Source organism: Arachis ipaensis, chromosome B5 (genome assembly GCF_059453495.1).
Source record: "Arachis ipaensis isolate K30076 ecotype BB chromosome B5, ASM5945349v1, whole genome shotgun sequence".
In the NCBI taxonomy this organism is placed as follows: Eukaryota; Viridiplantae; Streptophyta; class Magnoliopsida; order Fabales; family Fabaceae; genus Arachis; species Arachis ipaensis.
Genome location: NC_142440.1, coordinates 131,162,670 through 131,172,895, shown reverse-complemented (window position 1 = coordinate 131,172,895; position 10,226 = coordinate 131,162,670). Strand labels below are relative to the sequence as shown.

General features: G+C 38.5%; 1 non-coding gene across 1 annotated transcript; it reads left to right on the top strand.

Annotated features, from left to right (window-relative positions):
- The first annotated feature begins 4,842 nt into the window (after positions 1 to 4,842).
- LOC148565800 (small nucleolar RNA R71) lies at positions 4,843 to 4,950 on the top strand. Its single transcript, XR_015884486.1, has one exon. It is a non-coding gene; the product is annotated as a small nucleolar RNA R71 (small nucleolar RNA).
- Positions 4,951 to 10,226: the final 5,276 nt, after the last annotated feature.

The following is a 10,226-nucleotide window of genomic DNA, read 5'->3' as shown; positions in this document are numbered from 1 at the left end:
CATAGCTCCAATTAAATGAGCGGGACTTATAGCTTTTTGCCTCTTGAATAGTTTTGGCATCTCACTTTATCCATGGAGGTTCAGAATGATTGGCATCTATAGGAACTCAGAGTTCAGATAGTGTTATTGACTCTCCTAGTTCAGTATGATGATTCTTGAACACAGCTTCTTTATGAGTCTTGGCTGTGGCCCTAAGCACTTTGTTTTCCAGTATTACCACCGGATACATAAATGCCACAGACACATAATTGGGTGAACCTTTTTAGATTGTGACTCAGCTTTGCTAAAGTCCCCAATTAGAGGTGTCCAGGGTTCTTAAGCACACTCTTTTTTTTTTTTCGCTTTGGACCTTGACTTTAACCGCTCAGTCTCAAGTTTTCACTTGACACCTACACGCCACAAGCACATGGTTAGGGACAGCTTGGTTTAGCCGCTTAGACCAGGATTTTATTCCTTTAGGCCCTCCTATCCACTGATGCTCAAAGCCTTGGGATCCTTTTTATTTGTCCTTGCCTTTTGGTTTTAAGGGTTATTGGCTTTTTGCTTTTTCTGCTTGCTTTTTCTTTTTCTTTCTATTTTTTTTTCGCCTATTTTATTATATATTTTTTTTCTGCAAGCTTTGTTCTTTGCTGCTTTTTCTTGCTTCAAGAATCATTTTTATGATTTTTCAGATTATCAAATAACATGTCTCCTAGTCATCATTCTTTCAAGAGCCAACATATTTAACATTCTTAAACAACAACTTCAAAAGACATATGCACTGTTCAAGCATACATTCAGAAAACAAGAAGCATTGTCACCACATCAATATAATTAAGCTAAGTTCAAGGATAAATTCGAAACTCATGTACTTCTTGTTCTTTTGAATTAAAATATTTTTCATTTAAGAGAGGTGATGGATTCATAGGACATTCATAACTTTAAGACATAGTTACTAACTACTAATGATCATGTAATGAAGACACAAACATAGATAAGCACATAGCATAGAAAACGAAAAACAGAAGAAATAAGAACAAGGAATGAATCCACCTTAGTGATGGTGGCGTTTCCTTCTTGAGGAACCAATGATGTCCTTGAGCTCTTCTATGTCTCTTCCTTGTCTTTGTTGCTCCTCCCTCATTGCTTTTTGATCTTCTCTTATTTCATGAAGGATGATGGAGTGCTCTTGATGTTCCACCTTTAGTTGTCCCATATTGGAACTCAATTCTCCTAGGGAGGTGTTGATTTGCTCCCAATAGTTTTGTGGAGGAAAATGCATTTGAGGCATCTCCGGGATCTCATGGTGATGAGCTTCATACGCCTCTTGAGCTCCATGAATGGGCTCTCTTGCTTGCTCCATCTTTTTCTTAGTGATGGGCTTGTCCTCTTTAATGAGGATATCTCCCTCTATGTCAACCCCAGCCGAATTGCATAGGTGGCAAATGAGGTGAGGAAAGGCTAACCTTGCCATAGTGGAGGACTTGTCAGCCACCTTGTAGAGTTCTTGACGTATAATCTCATGAACTTCCACCTCTTCTCCAATCATGATGCTATGGATCATGATGGCCCGGTCTATAGTAACTTCAGACCGGTTGCTAGTGGGAATGATTGAGCATTGAATGAACTCCAACCATCCTCTAGCTACAGGCTTAAGGTCCAGTCTTCTTAGTTGAACCGGTTTGCCTTTTGAGTCAATTTTCCATTGAGCTCCTTCTACACATATGTCTATAAGGACTTGGTCCAACCTTTGATCAAAGTTGACTCTCCTTGTATAGGGGCGTGCGTTCTCTTCCATGTTTGGCAAGTTGAACGCCAACCTCACATTTTCCGGACTAAAATCTAAGTATTTCCCCCGAACCATTGTAACATAGTTCTTTGGATCCGGGTTCTTACTTTGATCATGGTTCTTGGTGATCCATGCATTGGCATAGAACTCTTGAACCATTAGGATGCCGACTTGTTGGATGGGATTTGTTAGAACTTCCCAACCTCTTCTTTGAATTTCATGTCGGATCTCCGGATACTTATTTCTTTTGAGTTTGAAAGGGACCTCGGGGATCACCTTCTTCTTGGCCACAACATCATAGAAGTGGTCTTGATGGGCTTTGGAGATGAACCTTTCCATCTCCCATGACTCGGAGGTGGAAGCTTTTGTCTTCCCTTTTCCTTTTCTAGAGGATTCTCTGGTCTTAGGTGTCATCAATGGTAATGGAAAAATAAAAAGCTTATGCTTTTACCACACCAAACTTAGAATTTTGCTCGCCCTCGAGCAAGAGAAGAAAGAATAGATAAAGAGGAAGAAGAAATGGAGGAGAGGGAGAAGGGGTTGTGTTTCGGCCAAGAAGAGAAGAGAGGGTTGTGTTATGTGAAAATGAGGAAGAATGGAGGGTTATATATAGGGATGGGAGGGGGTGGAGTTTCGGCCATTTAGGGTGGGTTTGGGTGGGAAATTGATTTTGAATTTTGAAGGTAGGTGGAGTTTATGAGGTAGGTTTATGGGGATGAGTGGATGGATGTGAGTGGTGAGGAGGTGATGGGGAAGAGAGATTGAGGTGATTGGTGAAGAGTTTTGGGGAAGAGTGTTTATGGGATTTTGTGAAAGAGAGTGGTGAGGGGTGAGAAGAAGTGAGTGGAGGTAGGTGGGGATTCTGTGGGGTCCACAGATCCTGAGGTGATCCTGTGGGGTCCACAGATCCTGAGATGATCCTGTGGGGTCCACAGATCCTGAGGTGTTCAAGGATTTACAACCTTGCACCAAATTAGGCATGTAAAATGCCCTTGCACACAACTCTGGGCGTTCAGCGCCAGGTTGGTGCCCATTTTGGGCGTTCAACGCCCATTTGTTGCCCATTTCTGGCGTTGAACGCCAGAACCATGCTTGTTCTGGGCGTTCAGCGCCAGCTCCTCTCCAGGGTGCAATTCTGGCATTCAGCGCCCAGCTGCTGCCCATTTTGGGTGTTCAGCGCCCAGATACTGCCCATTTTGGGCGTTCAGCGCCAGAACCATGCTCTGTTCTGGCGTTGAACGCCAGGCAGATGCTTCCTCCAGGGTGTGATTTTTCTTCTGCTGTTTTTGATTCCGTTTTCAATTTTTATATTTATTTTGTGACTCCTCATGATCATGAACCTATAAAGACATATAACTAAGAAAAAAAATATAGTTAGATAAATAAAAATTGGGTTGCCTCCCAACAAGCGCGTTTTTAATGTCAATAGCTTGACAGTGGGCTCTCATGGAGCCTTACAGATGTTCAGAGCATTGTTGAGACTCTCCAACACCAAACTTAGAGTTTGACTGTGGGGGCTTTGGTTGACTCTGCTTTGAGAGAAGCTTTTTCTGCTTCCTCTCCATGGAAGCAGAGAGAGATCCTTGAGTTGTAAACACAAGGTTGTCCTTATTTAATTGAAGGGTCAATTCTCCTATGTCCACATCAATCACAGCTCTTGCTGTGGCTAGGAAAGGCTTTCCTAGGATGATGGATTCATCCTCTTCCTTTCCAGTATCCAAGACTATGAAATCAGTAGGGATGTAAAGGCCTTCAACCTTCACTAACACGTCCTCTACTTGTCCATAAGCCTGTTTTCTTGAATTGTCTGCCATCTCTAATGAGATTTTAGCAGCTTGCACCCCATAGATTCCCAGTTTCTCTATTACAGAGAGGGGCATGAGGTTTATTCCTGAACCAAGGTCACACAGAGCCTTAAAGATCATGGTGCCTATGGTACAAGGTATTATGAACTTTTCAGGATCCTGTCTCTTCTGAGGCAATGTCAGTTGATCCAGATCACTTAGTTCATTGGTGAACAAGGGACGTTCATCTTCCCAAGTTTCAATACCAAATAATTTGGCATTCAACTTCATGATTGCACCAAGAAACTTGGCAGTTTGCTCTTCAGTGACATCCTCATTCTCTTCAGAAGAGGAATACTCATCAGAGCTCATGAATGGCATAAGGAGGTTCAATGGAATCTCTATGGTCTCTAGATGAGTCTCAGATTCCTTTGGTTCCAAAGAGGGAAACTCCTTATTGATCACTGGACGTCCCAAGAGGTCTTCCCCCTTGGGATTCACGTCCTCTCCTTCCCTTACAGGTTCGGCCATGGTGCTTATGTCAATGGCCTTGCACTCTCCTTTTGGATTCTCTTCTGTATTACTTGGGAGAGTACTAGGAGGGATTTCAGTGATCCTTTTACTCAGCTGGCCCACTTGTGCTTCCAAATTTCTAATGGAAGACCTTGTTTCATTCATGAAACTTACAGTGGCCTTGGATAGATCAGAAACTAAGTTTGCTAAATTAGAAGTATTTTGTTCAGAGTTCTCTGTCTGTTGCTGAGTGGATGATGGAAAAGGTTTATTATTGTTAAACCTGTTTCTTCCACCATTATTAAAGCCTTGTTGAGGCCTTTGATCCTTCCATGAGAGATTTGGATGATTTCTCCATGATGGGTTATAGGTGTTTCCATAAGGTTCACCTAAGTAATTCACCTCTGCTATTGCAGGGTTTTCAGGATCATAAGCTTCTTCTGCATAAGAAGCCTCTTGAGTACTGTTGGATGCAGCTTGCATTCCATTTAGAATCTGAGAAATCATATTGACTTGCTGAGTCAATATTTTGTTATGAGCCAATATAGCATTCAGAGTATCAACTTCAAGAAATCCCTTCTTCATAGGCGTCCCATTACTCACATGATTCCTCTCAGAAGTGTACATGAACTGGTTATTAGCAACCATGTCAATGAGTTCTTGAGCTTCTGCAGGCGTTTTCTTTAGGTGAATGGATCCACCTGCAGAAGTATCCAATGACATCTTTGATAGCTCAGATAAACCATCATAGAATATATCCAGGATGGTCCATTCTGAAAGCATGTCAGAAGGACACTTTTTGGTCAGCTGCTTGTATCTTTCCCAAGCTTCATAGAGGGATTCACCTTCTTTCTGTCTGAAGGTTTGAACATCAGCTCTAAGCTTTCTCAGCTTTTGAGGAGGAAAGAACTTGGCTAAGAAAGCCGTGACCAGCTTATCCCAAGAGTTCAGGCTATCTTTGGGTTGAGAGTCCAACCACACTCTAGCTCTGTCTCTTACAGCAAAAGGGAAAAGCATGAGCCTGTAGACTTCAGGATCTACTCCATTAGTCTTAACAGTATCACAGATCTGTAAGAATTCAGTTAAGAACTGAAAAGGATCTTCAGATGAAAGTCCATGAAACTTGCAGTCCTGCTGCATCAGAGAAACTAGCTGAGGTTTCAGCTCAAAATTGTTTGCTCCAATGGTAGGAATGGAGATGCTTCTTCCATGTAAATTGGAATTAGGTGTAGTAAAGTCACCAAGCATTCTCCTTGCATTATTGTTGTTGGGTTCGGCTGCCATCTCCTTTACTTGTTTGAAATTTTCAATAAGGTTGTCTCTGGATTGTTGTAATTTAGCTTCTCTTAGTTTTCTCTTCAGAGTCCTTTCAGGTTCTGGTTCAGCTTCAACAAGAATGCCTTTTTCTCTGTCCCTGCTCATAAGAAAGAGAAGAGAAAAAGAAAAGAAGAGGAATCCTCTATGTCACAGTAAAGAGTTTCCTTATTGTTAGTAGAAGATGAAAAGGAATAGGGGTGAAGAAAAATGAAGAATCCAAACACAAGGGTAAGGATAGGAGCAATGATGTGAGATGAAGAGAAGTGTTAGTCGATGAATAAATAAATAGAATAGGATGAGAGAGGGAGAGGATTTTCGAAAATAGTTTTTGAAAAAGAGTTAGTAATTTTCGAAAAGTAATTTTGAAAAAGGTTAGAAATTTTCGAAAATGAAAATCAAAAAAATTAAAATAATTAGTTAATTAAAAAGAAATTTTTTTGAAAAAAGGGGGAGATATTTTCGAAAAATAGAAAGAGAGAGAGTTAGTTAGGTAGTTTTGAAAAAGGTAAGAAACAAACAAAAAGTTAGTTAGTTAGTTGAAACAAATTTTGAAAATCAATTTTGAAAAGATAAGGAGATAAGAAGTTAGAGAAGATATTTTGAAATCAAATTTTTGAAAAAGATATGATAAGAAGATATTTTGAAAAGATATGTTTGAAATTAGTTTTTGAAAAAGATTTGATTTTTAAAATCACAATTAATGACTTGATTCACAAGAAATCACAAGATATGATTTTAGAACTCAAAGTTTGAATCTTTCTTAACAAGTAAGTAACAAACTTGAAATTTTTGAATCAAAACATTAATTGTTATTGTTATTTTCGAAAATTTGATATAAAAAAAATAAGAAAAATATTTTTGAAAAATATTTTTGGAATTTTCGAAAATAACTAAGAAAAATGAAAAAGATTTTATTTTTGAAAAAGATTTTGAAAAAGATAAGATTTTTAAATTGAAAATTTGACTTGACTCATGAAAACAACTAGATTTTAAAATTTTTTTGAAAAAGTCAAATCTAATTTTCGAAATTTTAAGAGAGAAAAAGGGAAAGATATTTTTTTGATTTTTGGAATTTTTATGATGAGAGAGAAAAATTAAAACATCATTTTCATGTTTTTCTCTTTTATTTTTGAATCAAAACAAGGAATGCATGCAAGAACACTATGAATGTCAAGATGAACACCAAGAACACTATGAAGATCATGATGAACATCAAGAACATGTTTTTGAAAAATTTTTAATGCAAAGAAAACATGCAAGACACCAAACTTAGAAATCTTTAATGCTTAGACACTAAGAATTCAAGAATGCATATGAAAAACACCATACAACACAAAACAAGAAAACATCAAGATCAAACAAGAAGACTTACCAAGAACAACTTGAAGATCATGAAGAACACTATGAATGCATGAATTTTCGAAAAATGCAAGATGAATATGCAATTGACACCAAACTTATAACATGACTCAAGACTCAAACAAGAACACAAAAATATTTTTGATTTTTATGATTTTTTAATTTTTTTTGTATTTTTTTCGAAAATTATTATGAAAAATAAAAATAAGGATTCCAAAATTTTTAATATGAATTCCAGGAATCTTATGCTTTTTAGTCTAAAGCTCCAATCAAAGGGTTAGGCATGGCTTAATAGCCAGCCAAGCTTTAGTATGTAACTCAGACATGACACGCCTGACATTCCCTACAGGCATGGCTTTACAGCCAGCCAGGCTTCAACATGCTTCATGAAACACTAGAATTCATTCTTAAAAATTCTGAAGAAAAATATATTTTTGAAAATTTTTTTTTTTCGAAAACAAAGGAGAAATTTTTGAAAGATTTTTTTTTTGAAAAAATTTTGAAAACTTTTTTGAAAAGAAAACGAAAAGAAAGTTACCCAATCTGAGCAACAAGATGAACCGTCAGTTGTCCAAACTTGAACAATCCCCGGCAACGGCGCCAAAAACTTGGTGCGCAGAAATTGTGATTACACTTTGATTATGTAAAATTCATTGCTCTTTCTTTCCCTGGCAATGGCACCAAAAACGCGATGCCAATACCATGGTTCACAACTTCGCACAACTAACCAGCAAGTGCACTGGGTCGTCCAAGTAATACCTTACGTGAGTAAGGGTCGAATCCCACGGAGATTGTTGGTATGAAGCAAGCTATGGTCACCTTATAAATCTCAGTCAGGCAGATATAAAATAGTTATAGAGTTTTCGAAAATGATATAATAAAATGAGGATAGAAATACTTATGTAATTCATTGGTGAGAATTTCAGATAAGCGTGTAGAGATGCTTTCGTTCCTCTGAATCTCTGCTTTCCTGCTGTCTTCATCCAATCAGTCTTACTCCTTTCCATGGCTGGCTTTATGCAAGGGCATCACCATTGTCAATGGCTACATCCCCTCCTCTTGTAAAAATGGTCCAAATGCTTTGTCACAGCACGACTAATCATCTGAGGTTCCCGATCATGCTGGAATAGGATTCACCCTCCTTTTGCGTCTGTCACTACGCCCAGCAATCGCGAGTTTGAAGCTCGTCACAGTCATTCAATCCCAGAATCCTACTCGGAATACCACAGACAAGGTTTAGACTTTCTGGATTCTCATGAATGCCGCCATCAATCTAGCTTACACCACGAAGATTCTGGTTAAGAAATCTAAGAAATACTCATTCAATCTAAGGTAGAACGGAAGTGGTTGTCAGGCACGCGTTCATAGGAAATGATGATGATTGTCACGTTCATCACATTCAGGTTGAAGTGTGAATGGATATCTTAGAAGCGGAACAAGTTGAATTGAATAGAAAACAGTAGTACTTTGCATTAATCCTTGAGGAACAGCAGAGCTCCACACCTTAATCTATGGAGTGTAGAAACTCTACCGTTAAAAATACATAAGTGAATAGAGGGTAAGCATGGCCAAATGGCCATCCTCCCATGGAGGTCTAGAGATCTAAAAATGATCAAAAGATGTCTCATACAATAGTAAAAAAGTCCTATTTATAATAAACTAGCTACTAGGGTTTACAGAAGTAAGTAATTGATGCATAAATCTACTTCCGGGGCCCACTTGGTGTGTGCTTGGGCTGAGCTTGAAGTCTACACGTGGAGAGGTCATTCTTGGAGTTGAACGCCAGCTTTTGTGCCATTTTGGGCGTTGAACTCCACTTTGCAACTTGTTTCTGGCGCTGGACGCCAGGATTTGGCAGAGAGCTGGCATTGAACGCCAGTTTGCATCATCTAAACTTGGGCAAAGTATGGACTATTATATATTTCTGGAAAGCCCTGGATGTCTACTTTCCAACTCAATTGGAAGCGCGCCATTTCAAGTTCTGTAGCTCCAGAAAATTCATTTTGAGTGCAGGGAGGTCAGAATCCAACAGCATCAACAGTCCTTTTTCAACCTCTGAATCTGATTTTTGCTCAAGTCCCTCAATTTCAGCTAGAAAATACCTGAAATCACAGAAAAATACACAAACTCATAGTAAAGTCCAGAAATGTGAATTTAACATAAAAACTAATGAAAACATCCCTAAAAGTAACTAGATTCTACTAAAAACATACTAAAAATAATGCCAAAAAGTGTATAAATTATCCGCTCATCAGCGACGTGGTCCCAACCGGAAAGTATCTCAAACCTCCGGCAGAACACAAGACCCTTGATATAGCCGCTCCCTCAGTTATTCCTACCACTTCTTCTACATCACAAGGATCTTCCCACCAACGGCTTGAAGACCTCCACAAGAAGATATATAGATATGAATGGCGGAACCAACGCCGGTATGCTTACATCAAGAAGCTTTTGAGTTGTGTGACTCCTTCTATGGAGGAACCGGAGATCTCCACATCCACCTCGTACTTAAGTGAAGAAGGCACTCGCGAGCGGGATAGTGGAAGTTCCAAACCCGACCACCACTTGCATCTTGCTAGTAGCACAGAGGACCGTGCTAATTCTTAAGTGTGGGGAGGTCGTTCGACCGATCTCCGTGGGTAATAATCTACTCTTTTCAACATTCATGGACTTTATTTCTCTTTTGTTTTGTTAATTAGGACACCTTGCATGTTTAGTTAGTTTTTCTTGTTAGGATTACTTGGTTAGTTAGGGTGATGATTTCTTTTCCAAGAAACTGTATTTTCAGGGTACCCTACCAATTTTGAAAATTTTTTTGCGATAAACTTGCTTGAAGAATGTATTTTGGAGTATAGTGATTAAGCTAAGAACACAAGCATGTGAGTTTTAAGCCTTATTGTGTGGTTATATCTTCTAACCATTATTTTCCATTCTTGTGTGCATTATTCTCTCTCTATGATTGCAATCCTTGCTTTGGCTGATTCTATATATCCATTACTTTGTGTATGAATACATTTACATGATTGAGGCCATCACTTCAATAGTCACTTTTCCCAAACAGCCTTAACCCTTTTATCTACCATTGCTAACCAATTTTGAGCCCATGATAAACCCTTTTTGTTCTTGAATGGAGCACATCAACACCCCTAAGTAAAAAACAATGAATGTCCCTGGATTTGGATCCTTGATTAGCTTAGGTGAGTAAAGGTGTGTATCATTCAAATGGGAGGGTGTACTTGGGAACTTGGGTAGATGTAAAGGTATGTAATTGTATTTGTAATTGAAAAATTTTGGGAATTGGGGACATACTCATGTATTGAATGATTGAACCATATGCATTAATACTTTTGTACATGAAACCCCAAAAAGGAGACAAACAAAGAAAAAAAATATATATATATATATAATATAAAAGAGAATGAAGGAAAAAGAATGTAAGAAAAAGAAATAGAAAAATAGAAGAAACAAGAATATGGAAAAAGAAA